The sequence below is a fragment of the Mastigoproctus giganteus genome, chromosome 1 (assembly GCF_048544385.1).
Source record: "Mastigoproctus giganteus isolate SK-2022 chromosome 1, ASM4854438v1, whole genome shotgun sequence".
Lineage (NCBI taxonomy): Eukaryota > Metazoa > Arthropoda > Arachnida > Uropygi > Thelyphonidae > Mastigoproctus > Mastigoproctus giganteus.
In genome coordinates this window covers 238,767,212-238,788,936 of record NC_143575.1, presented here as the reverse complement: position 1 = coordinate 238,788,936, position 21,725 = coordinate 238,767,212, and the positions used below count along the sequence as shown (strand labels likewise).

Genomic DNA, 21,725 nt, shown 5'->3' with positions numbered 1-21,725 from the left:
GTCAAATATTCCTAGCATTTACCGTAATTTATCCAGCATTTCTTAAACATCAATAAAGAACTTACTTCACATACAGAGAGATGAAGAATGTATACACAGGAATTCCGTGTTAGAAATGAATAGACAATACACGTCACAACACTTGAGAAATCGTTGACTTATGATTTGAAACACCAACTGGAATAATTCTCGTTGCCCTACATTCCTGTATACACATCCAAACTGCAATGTTTTATCAGGTTTGCGAAAGCTGATGAATACATAATCAAGTAGCCCAAAGGAGGAAGGAAAAAAAAAAAGTTAAACTCAATGCATTTGGAATCATTCGAATCAAACTAATGAGGATACAAGAGACCGTCGAACCACAAGTAAGCATAGTTTGGCGAAAAAAGTTTCATAAACTACGTTAATGTCTTTTAGATGGAATCTTTTTATAAGAGTACGCTCACGAGCAAGTCCAGACCCCTCGAAAAAATGTGGATGGCCCAGTTGACACTTTGTTGGGCCCGAATAACAAAAATACCTGCAAATCACTGAGATAAATTCCTTTTTACCTGTATATATATATATATATATATATATACATATATATATATATATATATATATATATATACTAAATAGATACGTTATAGTGTAAAGTTAATATCTTTAAAGTTTGAAAAAACACTAGCCTTAATGTTAATGCTAATCTTATAACCAAACTAATACATTCTGACCTTATGCATTTTTGCCTTAAATTGGCCTATAAGTTTAATTTACCACTAGAGGCCTTCTATAATTGGCTAGTTCTTACTAATAGCGATTTTAAACAACATATATTTAGTATGCTTTTACATAGGAAGCATCATACCATTAGAGATAGCAAAAGATATAATATGCAGTTAATCAAACGACATTTAAAGGAGTTACAGGATATATTTATCATAACAACTATAGATAAGGCCGCTAATAATTACAGTTTCATCTGCAAAAAATTCTATGCCACACTATTATACAATGAACTACATAGCAGTGCTACATATACTAAATCTAACTGTAACCTTGGTACTATTACCAAAAAGCTACTGGCTATACAAAAAAGGTTAAAAATTAGTAACTATAATACTAATTTTCCGTATTTGTATGGTATTCCCAAGTTTCACAAATCGCCTATTAGTTTCAGATTTATTACATCTTGTAGAAATAGCTACTCAAAAGTCCCACATAGTAAGCTAGTTGAATTGCTCAGCATGATTTTCAAGGCTATAGATTCCTCCAGAATTATTAATAACAATAGACCTATTTTAACCTTTATAAAGAACAATATGAATAGCATCAAACATATAAATACATATGATTTCAAAAATTTATTTACTAGCATCCCACATGATAGTCTAAAATTGGTGTTAAATAATTATTTTACAGAATATAGCCAAATTTTACCCTGCCAACGTAATTATTGGGATAACTTGATTAATCTTTGTATTTCCAACAGCTATATTTATAATGGTAGTAATATTTTCATACAGCATGCTGGCATTGCCATGGGGGCGAGTAGCTCGTGTCTCATCGCCAACTTATATCTGCATCATTTTGAAAACAACTTTGTTAAAGATATCCATATGTTCAGATATATTGATGACCTAATTGTGTTCAACAATACTAGCTTTCTTACAGAAGCGGTTAAACACTACCCGCAGGAGTTGGTTCTAGAAGTCACTAACAACGGTGACCCTTTTAAAGTAGCATAACTGGACATAGATATTCAGATTAATAATAATACACTATCTACCAAGCTATTTGACAAACGCAAAGAATTCAATTTCAAAACTATAGACTTAACCCGTTGGGGTACTAATATCTCTGTACGTATACTTAAAAACATTATAGTGACACAAACTATCAGAAGAGTATATATTTGTAATAATAAAAGTGATGTTATATATGCGCTTATCGATCTTAAGCATAAATTATTGGATAACGGTTTCCCATATAATTTCATTTTGAAACATATGAGTACTGCTTTATCCATAGCACTAAAAAAGTACCACGATAATTTAAACCAGTTGGAAATTATCGAAAATATTAGGCAGGCAGTTTATTAAACTGTTATATACATTTTGGATATTGCCGTGGTCTTAATGTAATCATTATTGTTTTTTAATATAGGGTATAGATATAGCGAGTGGTGTACTAATTAGCCTTTGTATATACATGTACATACTAGGGACTGCTGTTTTGAACTCGCTATATATAGCTTACGCCTTAGAAAAGTGGTACCTATATGGGTTCTTTACAGTAGGAATGAATTCTATATTATACTAGGATTTCTCTTCTACATCTGAGTATTATTGGTTTTGTTTTCTCTATTATAGAGGGCGCTATTATGCTTTTGTTCATCCAAAAAACACCGGCTAATTCTTGACAAATCTTAGGTGGCGCATGACGCTTTGTAGTTATATAAGTCTAGTGAGGTTGCTGCAGGCGTTTTGTTTTTCCCGCCTTGGGCTACGGTAAAGTATGCTTGGTAGATTCCTTACGGGTTTTTACCATGTCCCCTCTTTTGTTCTCTAAGCATTACTGACAATTCGACCTTATCTGACAGGTTCCGTCTTTCGTTCTCTTAGCATTACTGACAATTTGACTTTATCTGACATTATTTATGTCCTACTTAAAGTAAACTTTATTAGGAATTAGCCATTCCGTTTTTTCCTTTTTCTTTTTCTTCTTTTTCTTTTTATTCGATTGATATATTTTTACAGGCCTTTACTACCTAACCAGGATCCCTACTTTTAGGGTCGGGAAGTTACGCTCCCGGTTAATATCCGATGTACTATCGATAAATTGACCTTTTCATTCTTTCTTTTTGCTTTTAGCTTTCCTCTTGCCTTATTTTTCATACCTCGCGAACTATTAGAGTAATTCGAGGGGGAGTGAGGTACTATTGCTCTACTATACATTTTTCCGTTCTCCTTCGGTTAGCTTTATTAGCTATTTTCTGCAAATTTTATGCTAAATTGTGTTCAGCAAAAATTTTAATAATTACTCAGTTGTGCTTATAATGTGGTAGCGATCGGTCGGGCTAAATATCATCCAGCCTGTATCATTTATAAATTGTTGTTATGTATTACGGTACGACACTTGTTGTTTTGGCATTCTAGACTTACTTTTGTCTCAAATCTTACGTTAATGTTATACTAAATTATTCCACATTTCCACTATTATACTATTTTGGCTTTAGTATACAGGCAGATGATAACAGAAACCGATGGCTCAGTCTAGCATGGGTTGGTTATTTTGTAAGGGTTTAGCCCTCGACAAAGTTCCTTGCAAAATAATTTTCCTGTGTTGGGCTTATTATTTTATTATTTTATTAATTTACTTAATATGATTTATATTTTGGTTTTCATGTATACTGGAGATATGGCAGGACTATGGCTATATGGATTTTCAAACTTTAAAGATATTAACTTTACACTATAACGTATCTATTTAGTATATACATAACGTCCGATGTAATGTTCGATCGTTTGATGGCATTAATTGGGTGTTCTATATATTACACTTTAACTATAATTTTACATCTTTACAACCTAAACTCAGTAATTTTATGGATGCTTTATATATATATATATATATATAAAACCAGGATGACCTCGTCTTACTGCATATTATGAAGAGTTGGACTAATGTTACCGCACATAGGAATAGTCAGTCGTACTGATTAGTAAAGATTCTGAAACTGCATTCTTCCAAGATAAATATTTATCATGATTTCTTAACCCATGTTCACGCTTTCTTTCCTTGGAAATGTGTTTTTAACCCATGAAGCCTATTTTCACTTTTCAAGTTAAACAAACAGCTAAAATAACCGACATTGGACACGAGAGGGCCCATAAGAGAAAAAAAAAAAAAAAAATTCGTTGCACCAGATCAAGATCGGTGTTTTGGCTGACATACGACGAAAACGTATTTTACACCAGCTTTATCTACAAATTCGTTGAAACGCTGGCGGTGTGGGAAGTCGTAAAGCATGATTTTATTCTGGACCTACGGTTCATTTGCAACAATTCATCATACTTCACGCCACGGGATTTTTATCTGTACGGATATCTGAAAGACATATCCTAATCATCCGATGAACGAAAGGAAGAGAAATACAGTATAAGCAATGTGATTATGACATCTCATAAGGATCCGCTTAGAATTAAAAAAAAAAAATGTTACCAGTCACGCAAAAAACATTACCTTCAAGTAATCTGAAGGTTGTCAACACTTGAAGAGCTCTGAGTTCGAATCCAGACGGAGACTTTAGTAGGAATTCTTGAAAGCCACCAATCGGGCTGTAGTTAGCTGATGAGAAGGAAGAGTTAGCGATTCCTCTTTAAGTTATTGGTGGTTTTTCAACCGGCATAACATGCAAGTCGGCACGTGAACACGCACTTTGTACAGACATAATACACACAATGCCATATAGTCTTAGATAAATAAATATAAATAACATCTATTTATATTTATTTGTTTTTCATTTTACCTTTTATTTCATTAGACTGAAATTCTGTTAATAAACTACAGTAGAGCAACTTGGAATGTCTAAACATCTCAGCCCGCCTACTATTTAAAAATTATCAGCATGCCTTAATACTGTACTACTGCTAGTGAAGCTCAACATGTTTTTCCCTTTGGGAAGCGCATATACTTACAGTTATATGTAGTTATAAGAGCCATCAGTACATTTTGTAGTGCTCATTTATCGAAGCTGGGTATTCTCAAGTGAAATTGGAACATAAATGCGGTTACTTTACCAAATATTCCGGCGTAAGTTGACTTTTGAAGCACTAAAAATTCATCTAAACTTTTAAGTTCAACTTATACGCAGGGTATAAAATCCTAAACTTGAAAAGGCACATGCTTGAAATTAGAAAGATATGAATTAATATCAATATTTTTACAATTTATTACATTTTTTGCTCACTTTTAAAACTGAAGAATTTGTTCACCTTCATCACACGAAAACAGTATGAAACTGTTATGAAAAGTAAACCCAAAAGTAAAGCTTTTGGGTTTACTTTTCTAATTCTCGAAAAGTAAATCCGATCCATTCCTTAAGCCTACTAAACAAGCATAAGGAATGGCTTAGTTATATAATTAAATTTCTCCAAGTACACATACAGCATTAATAAGAGCGGTATCACATCGTCGCTTATGCCTACAGGTTCTGGTTTCGTGACTTTCTACATAAGGTAGTAGTACTATATACGCTTACCGTTTTCTTTACAATTTACTGTGCAGCGTAAGAAAATATCACAATGTAAACCTTTAAAGGAAAGAGCAGAACTAACCGAATTAAGATGCAGACATGGTTCTTAATGCAAATTTTGAAATTCATTGCTATGAGATGCGAAATATGGCTGTATAAAAAGGGGTTCTACTTCAGAAAATATATTAAGCACGAATTTCCAAGTGAAAAAAATGGAGTCAACATATACGCTAGAATATACAGTATACCGGTACTGTTTCTGATGGAAGCATAGTAAACGTAACCTTAAGAGCTATTCATCCAAATAAGTAAGCACACATCACAATAAACACAACACACAAATCAAAATAGGCGGAGGAATTTTGGCAGGAATACAAGTATTATTTCCTCTTATATAGTAATGCAAGAGAACTTTAAAAGTTTCGTAAGATCTTAAAACTGGTGATGTTGCATTTGGAAGAATAACCTATCTTAAATTGGCAAAACAGATAATACAAAACTCAACATAATGATAGTCCGTTCAGATAAAGCAGCTCGAGGCGATGCTACCCTCACTAAAATATAAAAAGAACTTCATAACAACCACCACCTAATAGCGAAATTACGGTCTTATAAAGAAATCTAAGAAAATTGGGAGAGGAGAAAACACCGCTCGTGCATCCTGAACGATGGCTTGCCTGTGGCATGTCTCGAACAACTGCAAAATTACTGTTACATTCGCGAACTCGTTAACTGACACTAAAATAGACTATTTCTTCAGATACATAAAGGTTATATCAAGGATTTAGTTCCAAATTACCCAGAGGATAAACAATTCACGCAAGAAATGCTTTATTTCCAAAAATAATTGATCATTTTGACTTCTTCGAATGGCACCTGTTCCAATCATGCTTATATTTCCTTTTAGGAGGCGAGGCGATTTTTCTTTAGAAAATCAAATTCTCCTCCCTCCTCCAGCAACAGAAAACCCCATACAAACAGAGGGAATAGAATCGAAGAAAAATGAGTACTCGGAAAAGTTGCTTCAGTAGAACAAATTGATCACTATCGACTTATCATATCGATTTAAGAGTAGACATCACTAGTTCAGAAACCTAAAATAAATTAGGGTTGCATAAACTGAAAGGAAATATTTGAGGCTGTTTCTATCGCATATTCTGAAAGATCCAACAGACATAACAAGCCTTCATGCTCAGGAAAAGGACTATGATATGTTACTCCGCACAGAAATTCTGCGTATGTGATCATCAGGCATAGATAAAGGAAAAAATAATTACACACACACACACGCGCGCGCGTATATGTGTAACTTGTTAATACCGAAAGTTACATCTATACACTGAGGATCTACTGATTTTCTTAGGAAACACGTGGTATCATAATACAGGATATGGATGGATGGATGGGTGGACTCATACAGTTCCATGAAATACCTTGAAAACACTGGAAGAACATCGGTCTAGGATTTAGGTGGGAGCATTTATTTAAAGCGTCAATCACCTAAGCCACACGTTTTATTAATCAATCAAGGAAGTGCAAGCAACATTGACACGTGGGGCTACCGGGACGAACTGTCTAGCACATTTCTTATCACCCTTTGCTTTCGTCATACGAAGATAATCTTAAAATGAAAGGGCAAATAGGAAACTTCTGTGAAAGAGTACATGCAGGAACATTTTATTCTTCTCTCGTCAAAGCCCTATTCGTTCAGGAGAAGATAATTAAAAATCATTTTAAATGGCAATTAAAACCCTTCACGAGCGCGGAAAAACACCTCAAAACAGCTTCGTATTTGACCAGCCCTGTCGAGAGAAAAGAAAAAAAAGAAAAAAAGAAAAAAGGCGACTTAGGAGCAACTATGCTACATCCAAGCTGCTATTCTGTCAGTAATGAACAGAAAGACAAAACATCGCAAACGTTACCAGTAGCAGTCGCTTAATACGGAAGGCAGACGCCACACACACATAAAAGTTTACCTTCACCGCTGTTCTAATCCTACATCAGTAACCGACACAGGATAACGACCATGCAGTTCGCCTAAGAGGCAACAGTAAACACCTGACTGCCTTCTGTAATTCACATGACGCAGGTATCCCGACCAGGTGCACAAACACACAGTCACAACATCAAAGAACAAAAGGGTGAGGGAGAAGTGGGGTGGGTGGGGGAAACTCACCAATACGGCGATATTCGTTTACTCTCCTTTTTGGTGCACTCCGTAAACCTTCGGTTATATCCACGTGTCAACAAGAGGGCAGCACTGCTGCAGCCGACGATAATCTCAGTCGACCACCCTGAGCTAGTTATGCGAGGTCACTTGAGCTGTTGGTAGACTGGTGGCAGCTATGGCGACACTGAGTCCTACAGGACGCGTACTAGGACAACCGAATTTCGTAGAACCAGTTCCCGTATTTGCCGGCAGCGGATCGTGCTGCATACGAAATATCTTGGGACAGGCCAGCGCACTAATGGGGTTCGCAGTCAAGTGCTCGGGATAGCTGAAAGGGGGAAAAAGTGGAATTATAATCGACAATTTATATCTCTTTTATAAAAGCGTCATTAAACTAATTACAGGTCACTTTATTAGTGAACAAACTACATTCCACCGTTCGGACACACTGCTTAAATTATCCACTCACTGAATCGCACAAGTCTTCTGATATTTACAGCTGAGCCTGGCTGGGGTTATAACACCAACTTAGCCTGTACAAATTTCCCATAAAAAAACATACTGAACTGTTTTTTTTTAATGAAAAATGCAAGCGAATCTTTAAGAAGCCTGTTTGTCTCAACTTTTCTTCGCTGTAGTCATATTAGTTGAATAAAGTGATTCTTCAAAATTCCATACTATTGAAATGCACATATCAAACTTATTATTAACACTCTAAAGAGATATTCATTCTTTCTTAAAAAAAAAAGAAAAACTTCAAAACATTGCCAATAATCACTGGAATTTGAGTTTTATGCTCAAAGGTAACCAAATGCTATCAGAAGGAATTCAGTTCCTGTAGAGGAAACGGAATTGGTTAGTTGTTTTGGGTTTCAGGCTCATCAGCAATTTTGACCATAATGGCGCCTGCGTGGCTAGGTGGGGAGGAGGAGCAGTGCGTAGCGCACGCTTTTTTGATTAGACCGGGGTTCGAGCCCGTGACCACCAAATACGGGGGATGCGGAAAGGTCAGGGAATGACCACCGCATATCTCCGGAGCAATATGGCCTTAATTGCTAATGCTCCTAAAAAACCAAATAACAAACAAACAAACAAACAAATTGCATATCGTATCTGTCAAACTGTGGGTTCACAGATCGAGTTGCATGTTGTGCGAACTGAAAAACCTAATCCCTACAGTCTCGACTGAAGAGGCGTTTAAGAATTTCTCTAGTCCTCGACAGCATTCGACCGAAGACCTCTCCAAACGAATGGCAAGTGGTGAAACCACTATACTCTCACGGAGGATTTGCCATTTAGTGCGTGTGTTATGTAGGGCGGCTCTTAAACGTTAGTTCAACCCTGCCATGATTCTCCGTGATGATATACAAAATTCATACAATGGCCAGAAATAGGTGTAGTGCTATGTTATGCTGTTGTGTGTTTTTTAGTTGTTTTTGGAAAACTTTACTACTGAGAAGCTGTTCCCCAGTCCACGCTACGAGCAGGCAGGCCATAACTATACACGTAGTTGTTGTGGTTGTAGGATTTTAGGCGCATTAGCAACTTATTGCGCCGAGTATATATATATATATATATATATAGTCCGTAAATTTCGTGTATTCTGTAGTTGATTTGCCTGTTTGCTGGACGAAAATCCCGAGTTTCCAGGAAGAAAAAACAAGTTAATCTTGCCTGAGGCCAACTAACTCGGCCACGCTGGGAAAATGGTCCATAAAAATTCCTCACGTCACCGACGGGATTCGAACTCAAGTCTTTTCCACCCGATGTGGGAAGGACGGTGATTATACCAACTGTGCTATCTATGAGGGCTATACGCGTACTATCCTAAACGGACTATATCCAGCTCACAGGAAGTAGCACAAGTCCTGTGGGTGCCAACAACCTCCTAACATAAGATGGTTAAAACCACAGTGAGTCCCGCATCCACTGGAGATAATACAATACCAGTGGATGCCAGCAGTTCCTGTATCCAGGTAGCCAGAATGAGTACCATCGAGTGGATTATCCCGTCTCTAGTATCCTTCGGTGGCGCTGGAGACCAGTGAATCCTGTTTCCGAAGGGGTTAGCAGAAAAAAGAATTAAAACTACCCTAAGGAAATAAATAAAACTGAACTTCAAGTCAGGACGGTTTTCAAGTTGGGTCGTAAAAGTAGTCTTTAAAGTAGTGAGTCCAGAAGTCAATTCAACATCGATTGAACGGCAGCTCAAACGTGTAGGTCACATCATTAAATGCAGATCAGAAATCACAGCGATTTCTACCCAAGTCAACAATTACGTTCAACAGAATCAATCGATGAGTCCAAGCAAATTAAACATCAGTAAAAGGATTTACGTCAGAATTCTAATTTGAAGGTGTTTCAGAAAAGGTAGTGTCAAGTAATCTACGCGGTCTATTAAAAACCTGTGTAGCAAATTCCTGTAAAACTGAGAAGGGCGGAGGATTTGCCATTGGGTAATAGATTAGTTCAGTAAAGTGGATACCTGATCGGTGGCACCTTAGTTGAGTTTCATGTAAATTCTGAACATCGACTTCGCTGGAAAGAAGATGAATCGTACAGTGAAGCAACATCCCTATGGGTGTGTTGCTTGTAATGATGGGTCATGCAGAAATCCATTACAGTTGAACCTTCAAAATTTCGAAAAACTAAATGATAACTGGTAAATTTAGCTGTTATCTTGTCCAAGTAGTGTTTAAAAGTTTATTGTGAGGGGCAATGATTATCCATCTCGGAGCCAAAAAATGTTTATCATACTCCTACCACATGGGGGAATTCGTTAGAAAATAACGAGACTGCCAATTAAAATTTGTGAACAAGATAATTAGCAACCGCGAACTTAATGAGTTTCTGGGTACCGTTATTTCTATGAAGCATCTTAACGTATTGCCCAAATGCTAAACAACTTGTAGATTGTCATGTTTGTAAACAAAATCTACACAGAAACTTTCAGACAATTGACAAAAAAAAAAAAAAATTAAGAATTCAAAGATTGCTTATTTATGCACGTTACTGCTGAATATGACTGTATATTAGCCTGCATTACAGTGAGCCTTTGGCAAAGTAAAGTCCCGCTGGAGAGAAATTTTGGCAATATCTCATTACCAACTGTGTACGATATACTTTGGCAGAAGTAATTTACTTTTTATTATACTGCGCAGCATTACTGTATATCATAATAATTTTAATGTGCTGTATGTTACCCTTCTCCCAATGTAGGCTATACCTGCATGTTATTAATTTCAAGACCTGACAAGGATTAGACGACACATTCCATTCAATGATTCCCTTGATTTTCTGACAGAAATACATTAGACTACTTCTCAAAAAACTTGATGTACCGTACGCCCTTCTTTTAAATTTCAATAAATTGGTTAATTTGTATTTCTTAACGGGAAACAGTGTATATTAATTAGCATTCGCGATTAGCACAAGTACATATAAGCATCTTCCTCCCCACACCGGGCCCTCGTGGTTGCGCAGTTGATATAATCACCATCCTACCCATACCGAGTGGAAAACACCTGAGTTCGATCCCGTTGATGACGCCAGGAATATGTGTGGGTCTTTTTCACAACGTGGCTGAGTTAGTTGGTCTGAGGAGAATATTGCATCGCTTTTTCTCGCAGAAATTCGGGTTTTATATCCCGCAAACAGGAAACAAACACAGAACACACGCAATTTACAGACATACTCGTATATTATATACAGCGCAATATGGCCTAAGCTGCTGATGCGCCTAAAACCCTACAACAACCAACCCATACCGGATGGAAAAGATCCTGGTTTGAATTCCGTCAATAACGCGAGGAATTTTTATAGGCTTTGTTTACAAAGTGGCTGAGTTAGTGGGTCTCAGAAGAGGGTTATATGATTCCTGGAAACTCGGGTTTTTGCCGACCGGGCTAGCCGGGTGGGTAAAGTGCCTGCCTGGCAACCCAAAGGTCGCGGGTTCGAATCCCGCCTCGGGCTTGGATCAAAGTACTGCAAAAACCTTGAGAGGTGCAATATGGCCACAGAAGCTAATGCGCCAACAACTACCAAAAAAAAAAAAAAAAAAAAAACTCGGGTTTTGCGTCCAGCAAACAAGCAAATCGACAAAAGAACACATGAAATTTGCAGACATAATCTACGAGGTGGGGGGGGGGGGGGTTCGAAAGTTATTTCGTGAAACACAATATTGCCAATCTGTGCTGAGACTTTTGTGTGTTCACAGAAAATTTCTGTTTTGTAACTATAGTCTTCTCTTAAGTTAATGAATTGATAGACACTACACTATTATATTACGTGGTAGGTTAAGTAATTTATTATCGGAATGATACAATTTTAAAGGAACTGAACCACATCAAAGCCAAGCACTTAAACTAATTAATGGCTGCGTTTCAGGAGTTAACATGATGAACAATCACGTAGAACTCCCTTCCCGCCCCTCCAAGTAATTATAGTCTTCTCTTTCACAGAGTGCGAGGAAGTGTGGAAGGTGAATGAAGATGACAACCGTTGAGCTAATCAAGAACCGTGCAGTCATAGTGTGCATAATATTATGGTCATGCGCCACCTGTGGTTTCTCACATCTGCGTCATATGTAACGCTGTGAAGAAATACAGAACTACTGTAAATGTCAGAAAAGTGTTCTTGTTGAATATGCAGTATTGTGTTCGGTTCTGTTGGATGTCTTGGCATTTGGCCATAGGGCCCTTGGTGGAACCCGATTGCCCGCACACACACCAGGTGGTAGGTGTGTGCAGGTAATCAGGAGGTAGCCAGGCTGTCCATTATTCTCTGGTTGGTCTTTGCCAGAGTCGCCTAAGCTTCCTGACAGAGATCAATTAAAAAAAAAAAGTTAAGAGTGTGAAGGCATTAGAATCAAGTAAGGGGAGGAACAGGTAGAAGTATGGATGAAGAAGAAGGCATTCCCCAGGCACAATGGAATGCATCCATCAGACGAAAATAGGGGAAGGGAGTGGAAGTAAAGTTGCTGTGCAATGGAGCACAAACGCGATCGCCATTTGGCGCACAATCTTCTTACTCTTCTCATTAAGATCCGATCGTAATGTCAGTTTCAGTGGTGATGTCTAGTTTGGTGGTTAAAGTCCTATCCGGTGGTCTGTATCTAAGTAGGTATGGATATAAATAGGAATTCAGCTGTGGCTGTCTTATACTGGATCTTCTCGGATTTGGTGGTGTAGTCTCGTTTGCTGCCTGTACATCGATTCCCAAAATTTAGGTAGTTGTCTTTTCTTGGTTTAGATGATTATCCAGATAGTGACTATATAGCAGGGTCTTCCGTCGTGTGAATAAGTCTTGTGCACATCGCGTAAAGGCGACATAGTCTTCTCTTTCGAAGATGTGCTATTCTTGGTTTTTAGGAAGGTAATGTATCCTAGTCAAGAGGAGGCATCTTAAGTCTGCATATATTCCGCACTTGTACATCAGGTGGTCCCAACTTTCGAGGGAACCACAGAGGCATTGTGGATTTTCGGTGATCCCAAGTGCAACGAGCTTTCATCTGATAGATCCATGGCCGGTTAACAGAAAGGTGAAGTAGAGGCCAGGGGAGAACCATGTGGGAGATTTCAAGTATACTGTTGCAATTGCAGGTATGAATTTTTTGGTGACTTCTCCTTTTGTAGAGTGTGTCCATCTAGCCTGCCAGACCTGCTGCAAGTATGCAGTGAAGCGCTCCTTCTCGGCCTTGATGTTATTTGAGGGGTCGGTGGTAAAATCCAGACAGCAGATGGCTTTACCTTTGGAAAGCATATAAAGCAAACTACATCTGACTATTTCTATATCTAGTGGTAGCACTTGCAAGGCATGGGTGCTGACCGTGCAGCAGGGCCGGGTGATGGTGAGTAGGATGACGAGCTGAATGAAGTCAAGCTTCCTCTTGTTAACTGCTGTGATGGCCTTTGAAAACCAGATCACGGATGTACAGGTGATTATGGGGGTTAACATAGTCATAGAGAAGAGGGTGAGCGCGCGTTGCTTCAATTCCCAGTCCCGACGTGCGATCTTGCCACGAGTGCAGTATATTTTCGAATTTTGGCATATAGATATTTCAGGTGTGGCGTGAAAGATAGGTTCCTATCCAAGATCACTTCAAGATATCTCATCTCGGCTGTTAACCGGATAGTTCTCCCCTGGATTTTGATTTGTGGTGGCCTCGCTACGTTCAGAGAGCCTTTAAGCAGGATAGGATTTGTCTTTACTGGTGAGATTTCCAGGTGGCTGCGCCAGTCCCAGTCCACCGTGCAGTCAGTGAGCACCTTCATTTAAAAGAAAGCTGCTAAAAGAAATTCATGAAGACATACAGCAAACATTAGGGGAAGCTTGTCTGAAGTGGGTTGCAGAATTTAAGCATGGACGAGACAGTGTTGAAGATGCGCCTCGCAGTGGGAGGCCTGTTTTCTGTGTCAACACCTAGAAATGTGGATGCCATTCATGACCTGATCGTGCAAGACGGCAGAATAACAGTGAAGCACATTGAAACAACATCTCACATGAGCGAGCTCACGCAATTGAGGTGAATGTTTTAGGAACGAAGACCGTTTCTTCGAGGTGGTTCCTAAATCACTGAATGGCAATCAGAAGCGGGAAAGAGTGAAGTGTTGTCGTGAGCTTGTGCAGCACTTTGAACATAGGCGCACCCTGTGACAAAAAAATCGAAACAGCCGAATATTATTCTAACCTACTGAGACGTTTCTGCGAGGAACTGAAGCTCGATAGGAGCGGAAAATTGGCCAAAGGAGCCATCTTACATCAAACTGCGTAACTATGGGTTCGACGTGACTATGAGCTAGTGACGGTAGAGTGGTTTTCGCCCCTTGTCACTCGTTTGGAGAGGTCTAGATTCAAAAAAATCAAAGGCCTCTTCAAATGGAATTGAGTCAACAGATTTCAAGCAAAGGTTAAAAAAAAACAAACAAAAAAAAAAAACTACATAACATGTAAATCAACCCACGATACACAATTGCTGACCAATATTCTTTCCAGGAAAAAAGTTTATGAAAAAGTAGCAGTAGTAAATCGATTAATGTAGTGAGTAATGTTTGTGTTTCACAACAGTTTCCTATTTATGGCCGTTATATTTATCTTTTAAATAAATATAAATATAATTGCATAATCAGGAAACTGTTATGCGATTGCTAAAACTGAAATATTATTTCCAATAAAGAAAAATTTCGGATTTTTCCATCTTGACTTTGGCCGAAGCTACCTTCCTAGGAAACCAAAATATCAGAATACGATTACAACACTCGTTTGGCTTGCACAGAAGGCCGTTTCCATTTTACGTAAGATAACTTCGACATTATAATTGCCGGCGATTAATTTTCGCCGGCGAGAGAGAGAGAGAGAGAGAGAAGCACAATAGATATCATTATCAACCAGCTACTCGAGATACTTCCAGTTCGTGTTTTCGTAGATTTCGTGAGCATCAAAAAACATCTTGCCTCATACGTGACCGAAAAGAAGAAAGCATTCCTAGAACTAGAAGGCAAATGCTGCCCCTAATATAAGACGATATTGTGCAAGACAAGCTAGATTCATAATATGACGTGCACAATACTACCTAATTGTGCCTTGAAAAAAAAAAAAAAAAAAATATATATATATATATATATATATATATATATATATATATATATATAAAGAATCAAATAAGCACAGCTTTAAATTCGAACCGCAACCACTATATCAACTTAGTAAGAGCTGAGTTTCCACGTGCATGGCATCCAAATACGTCAACAAGGACCAGCACGTGTAAGTTCAATCCAAAGTACAAAGTTCAATGGCCAGTTAGCATCGGTTTAAAAGTTCTGTTACGTTCAAAATTCTAACAGGTTATTTAAAGTACTGCTCGTACCGTCATGCACTACGGCATCAGGGACTAGCCTCTTCCAACCACAGATAATCTGACTACCTCAGTGATTCTCAAGGAAAAATTTACCGTGGGTGTATTTGGCTTTTGCCTTGGCAGCATCCGTTTTAAATAGCATTTTGAGTAGTGTTTTGCGTTGCTGTTAATATATAACCATAATAAATAAACTAACGTATGGATATAACAAAATCATAATTCCATTTATTATAAAGCATTCTAAATGATGTATAGACGAGTTCGGTATTACACAGAAGTGAATTGGATGAAAATCCGCGTCACTTCTGTGCAACGCCAGCCACTGTGGATTAATAACATCTTCACTCTAAAAACGAGCTAGAAATTTTCTATTGCATATGAAACTTATGATTATTTCTTTATTTATTATCATTCTTCTTTTTTTCTTTTTTTTTTCCTAGCAAAAGTTTCGTGAATCGCATCAGCGTGGTTGGCGTTATATAGAAGAGGTATGGATAATCTAGACAGCCTGCTGGGCTCTTTTCACCGAACACGTCAAACTTAATAGTTTTTTTTTTTTTTTTTTTTTGTTTTTTTGTTTTTTTGATACACCTGTACTCTTTAAATTTATATTTTTATCTGTATACAGTAGTATCTCCATTTTAAATCTGTATAAGCATGTAGGTATATACACGATGCATAAATAAAATTATAAATGCATATTTTTTTACTCTAATTTTCTTTCACTGTTTTTCTTTCTTCCCTTTTCTATGTAAATAGTGCATTTAAAACAATTTTTCTGAAAAAAATCGACTATCCCAAAGATTCTCGGTCCCAATTATTTCCTATAACCAGGATTATACTGGGTTTAAGAAATTTAAGTAAAATTAAAAGTGCATTAATGTTTGGAATTCTGTTTGTATGAAGTTATACAGTATTAGGTAAGAACTAGAAATTTTGCTCTTGTGGTAATCGATAATGTATAGTGAAGACTCACTATAATAATGCCTTCAGTATTGTGCTACAATTACATTCTTACAGTTACAATTATATTCTTTGCTTTTTAAAGTCTGAGCATTTGAAGTAAAGTGACGTTAAATGCTGATTCCCTAACCTATTTAATGCTATACTTGTGGTAAATTGTAAAATGTACAGCGTGGTACAATGAATTGCACGGCACCGCGATGTCACCATTTTGCAAAAGAGTGTACAAAACACAAACGCATAATGCTTTCCATTAACGATATCATTGAAAACAATGCTAATGGTACCAGTTTTGCAATCGAATATGAAACTTTCTGAATTGTCAATCCTCAATTAGCTTGTATAGTCAGCAACCTACTCTATTCACTTTAACCGATAATGGCTACACTACTGAAAAACATTTCTTCGACTCTTCTTTTGAAATACCCATTCCATTTTCTTTAATGCCGTCGATGTTTGAAAATCTTCCTTTTACTGTGTTTTTCAACTTGGTAAAAAGTCGCAAAGTAAAATCAAGCGAATAATGATCAAGTAGCAAAATTATCTATTCTGACAAAAACTTCGTCAGCTGGAGCACTGTTGTGGTGACAATCCATTTAGTTGGACAAATGGGAAGAAGTCTGATGGCTTACGAAGAGATAATATACAACGTACTAAGAGAGCTTCACCTCTTTGAGAAAGGATACGTAGGTTCTGTGAGGATACGTAAATCCTTAATATTGTACGATACTGAACCCTCCCTCCAGAGCGCAACTGGTGGAGGCCTTTCTCGAGAGTGACGACACCTTTTAAATGGAATGGATACCGACATCTCAAAATTGAATCCCACCGAACATGTATAGAATGGCGTAGGGTTAGTGCTGCCTAGCTATCAGGGCTATTCATGCTCTTAACCAGGCCAAATTAATTTGTCGAATAGTCATTTTCAGGCACGAATGAGTTAATGTGTATATTTCAGAAATACAGTAGACTGTCGAAATAACGGCACAGTTGAGATAAAGGCACATCCAGATCAGACGTTTACATACAGCGAGATGTCTTGCAGTGCCGAAATAAGAAAATTGCAAGTCACGTGATTACTGTATTTGTTTACGTTCGCCATTTTGAAAGTGAATTCTGTACTGATATCACGAATTATATCTCTGTTTTAGATTTACTTTAAATTAAAAACCCTCACTATGGCTCCTAAAGATCATACAAAGAAAAGATGAACATTAAAGCTTAGTGATAAACTTGATATAATCCAAACGACATTAGGGTCACCAGGTAATTTCTTACATATACACATGTGTATAGGGAAAAAACCTTACTATCTACGCCTGAGACCGACTAACTCAGCCACGGAGTGAAAAAAGCCCATAAAAGTTCCTCGCGAATTCGAAACAGACCTTTTCCATCCGGTGTGAGGAGGACGGTGACCATACCACTGTGCTACCGCGCAGACTAAATGTTATACAATAAGGAAAATAGAACAGGATGTAGGTAGGAATGTATTAATAGCAGAAGATTACATTATCGTCAACATGTTTGTTTTTGATGCGCAGTTATTAAAATCGCATTCTTAATCTTTCTATTTCTTATTTAGCCTCATTATTTCTGCATTAAACATATTAAAAATAAAACTTTCTAGAAAACTGAAAAATTGAAACCCCCCCTTCGACCAACCCCCCCAGGGTTGGTCGAAGACATGCACATGTGTATATGTATAGGGTGCTACCTGGAACGTCTGTTCAACTCCGTCTCGTATCTCCGTGAAGAACAGTCAACTGTAAAAGAGCCAGAAATTTGTTATGTAGGTTTGCATGTATTCTGTTTGTGTTCTGTTCTGACCTATGGCTACCGAGAAGCACCAGTCACCTGGACAGATGATTCTGGGTATTCGTCCACACCACGGGGAGGTAGGCCAGTTCCAGTAGAGCACGTACTGTCTCAAAAGAAACTCTGACCCACCTAGCGTTGTCAAAAGATGGGCCAGGATCATCTGGAATCGAAACGGCACCTTGAATCCCCGAAGATGCCGTTATTTTGAAAGTCTACTGTAATATGCTTTATCTTTTAGACATAAGTTCCGCCAAATTTCATTTACTTATCAATTATTCTGCACATAACTGCACTTCTGTCGTCTGCAACTTAACTTTTGGACACCACTGCAATTATTAGGATATTTTTCTGTTTAACGAAAAACAAAAAGCAGACCAAAGATTAAATTAAAATTAATGCCAAGTATAGTGAAAGCACAACAGATAATTGCTATACTATATCACAAGGTAAAAGGATTTTGTATCTATTTTCATGTTGGCATTAAAACTGTGAAAGTAATTTATGGGGGGCTGGTTAGTTATTTGGTTTTTAGGAGCATTAGCAACTAAGGCCATATTGCTCCGGGGATATGCGGTGGTCATTCCCTGACCTTTCCGCATCCTCCGTATTTGGTGGTGACGGGCTCGAACCCCGGTCTAATCAAGAAGCGTGTGCTACGCACTGCTGCTCCTTCCCACCTGGCTACTGAGGCGCCATGGGGGCTGGACTGATCATATAGAGTGAACGTCATTAACAGAACTTTGTTCACCACTCACTGCCATATGATTATATGAAGAAAACTGAAATCATCCTTTCCCCCCCCAGGGTTGGTAAGAATTGGGATGTAACAAGGAAGTTAACTGCAATAACTGACAATGGATATTTTAATTTATATATGTTCAAGTTGTTAGTTGGACAACTTCGACAACAACAGAGAGAGAGAGAGGTTACAAATATTCAATGTTTAGAGCAAAAAAATACCAGGAAACACACAGGATCCCGCTGAAGGACATTTCAAAATAATGACAATGGGCGAAATGATCTCTAGGAGATACTAACAATCTTGTCACAACGCACAAAGAGAAACAGCCTTCGTTTAAACCTTGAAATGGATAACTTTCTTCAATATGGCCTTCTAGTTTTATGCACTGTGAAGCCATAAAATTACAGATGTAAAGTAAAAAAAAGAAGAAAAACAGTTTTGAGGTAAAAAATGTATTCTGTGCAGTTCAATGACGCAACAGAGAATTTATGAATCTTCTATCAACTCCATCTTGACCAATTTTATCTTATGAAACCACACAAAAATTATTTCAAATATTCTGAACATTCTATTTGTCTAGAGAAAAAGACATTTAATAAGACTCTATTACAATTATTATTAACCTTTTTCTCAGTACAGTGAAGACAATGGATACAGAAAAGAGGGGAGAAGGAGGAGGAAGGGAAAATTGCTTTACCAAACTAGGAAAGAAAGGAACAGACACGAAGGGAAAAGGGGATGGACTCCTAGATTTCAAGCAAGAAGCCATTTTTTCTTGCAGTTTAATTTTGTATTTTGCATAATATACACAAAAATATATATAATTACAGCGCGGAAAACAGAGGAAGCAAATCTGGCTCTCAAATTCTGGCTTCTGAAAAAAATTTAAAAAAGCGTATATTGAGAACTTCGTATAATACTTTTATTTTAAAGTTTTTATTCTTAAAGTTTCATTCTTAAATGTTTATTTAAACACTACTTTTAAAATATATTTCAGATAGATATGCTTAAAATGCAGGACATCTCTGTGTGCATTTATATGCTTATGAAAATATCTACTAGTTATTGTGATAATACCATTAAAAAATACTCCACGAGGAAGGTTCCAAGTTGGATAAATAGTGATGTTGCCACATTACTTGAGCAGAAAAAGGTGGCATGGAAAGGTTACAGAGCAATAAAAAGTACTGAAGCCTATAACAGCTACAAGGTGATCTGTAATAGAGCCACAGAAAAGGTTCGACAGGCAAAGGCAGTTTATGAGAAATCACTGGCAAACAGAGCAAGGAGATAAGGAATTCTTCACATATATAAATGCCAAGAAGAGCAAGACAAATCAGATCGGACCTTTACGTAAGGGAAAGGCGATATTATTAAATACACCAGCTGCCGTTGCAGATGAACTCTACAGTTATTTTGCATCGATACTTACAAATGAAAAACCTTTTGTGGCAAATGGGAAATTGTGGGAACGAAGTTGAAAAATATATAATTAATGATATTGAAATTAAGCAAGATTATTTAATGAAAAAACTTTCGAGCCTACTACAGGCCAGTAAGGCTCCTGGAGTTGATGGAATATACCCCATAATCTTAAGGGAGATGGCAAGTGAGTGCATTGAACCATTGAGACTAATTAGTATTAGTATTAGTAACGGCCGTATGGTGCAAGAAAGCCTATGGCTTATGCTGCACCAGCCAAAAAAAAAAAAAAAAAAAAAAAAAAATCAAAAATCCGAACAAAACAATGATAAAAACAAAAATTAAATAAATAAATAAATAATAATAATTAATAAATAAATAAAACTAATAAAATGAAATAAAAAATAAATAAAAAGGAAATTAATCCTATCATCCTATGCGCTTCCCTTACCCGAAAGTACTATCCAGATGACCTTTGAATTTCCCCAAACTGTCGGCCTCTACCAGCCATGTAGGCAACTTATTCCAGTAATTTATAACTCGCTGGCTAAAATAAAAATTCCTGCAGTCCAATCTAAACATTTCCCCCCGTAACTTGAATTTATGTCCCCTAGTTCTAGCATCATTTATAATCTTGAAAATTTTGTCCTCATTCATTTTACTGATGCCTCTCAGAGCCTTAAACACCTCAATTAAATCTCCTCTAAGGTGTCTAGTTTCCAAACTCTGCAACCCACATATTCGAAGTCTTTCTTCATAAGGACGCCCTTTTTCCGATTTCACCAGGCGAGTTACCCTTCTTTGCACCCTTTCAAGAAGCTCGATGTCTTTCTTTAGGTGCGGTCTCCATACTTGAACACAGTATTCCAAGTGTGGTCTAACATAAGCCTTATATAATGGGATTATCACGTCCCTATCTCTACTTGCAAAAGTTCGATAGATCATCGATAGGACACCATGGGCCTTCCTTGCAACCTGTTTACAATGCTCAGAGAATTTCATGTCTGACCGTATCGTAACACCCAAGTCCCTTTCCTCCATTACTGGGTTTAGTTGAACTCCACCAAGTGAATAAGTTATTTTGGGATTACTGTTTCCCAGGTGTAATACCTTACACTTTGTTGGATTAAAGCACAGCTGCCATTTTTCTGACCATTCTTGAAGTCTATCTAGGTCTCTCTGAAGAAGCTCAGCTTGACAGTGATCATTAACTACTCTACCAATTTTAACATCATCTGCAAATTTAGACATTACGACCTCTATCCCTTCATCAATGTCGTTTATGAAAATTAAAAACAACAGTGGTCCTAATACTGATCCTTGGGGAACCCCACTTCTTACATCAACCCAATCTGAGGAATAGCCATTCCTCAGAATAGCCATTCCTCCATAGATTTCAGCAAAGCTTTTGATTCAGTCCCAAATGAGCGGTTGCTTTATAAGCTGGAACAGGTTGGAATCACTGGGAAAATCCTTAGATGGATAGCAGGATGGCTTCAGGGCAGGAGGCA

General features: G+C 37.5%; 1 protein-coding gene across 8 annotated transcripts in view; it reads right to left on the bottom strand.

Annotated features, from left to right (window-relative positions):
* The window catches only part of LOC150091676 (uncharacterized), a 480,181-nt gene that overhangs the window by 269,713 nt on the left and 188,743 nt on the right, over positions 1 to 21,725 (bottom strand). For 5 of the 8 annotated variants that reach the window (XM_090376320.1, XM_090376307.1, XM_090376350.1 and 2 more), the window contains exon 3: positions 7,418 to 7,739. The exons of 2 other annotated variants lie outside the window; for them this stretch is intronic. The gene's annotated coding sequence lies outside the window, so the exon portion shown is untranslated. Of the gene's footprint in view, positions 1 to 7,217; positions 7,341 to 7,417; positions 7,740 to 21,725 lie in introns of those variants that run through there. One more of the 8 variants, XM_090376332.1, reaches the window with a different exon arrangement.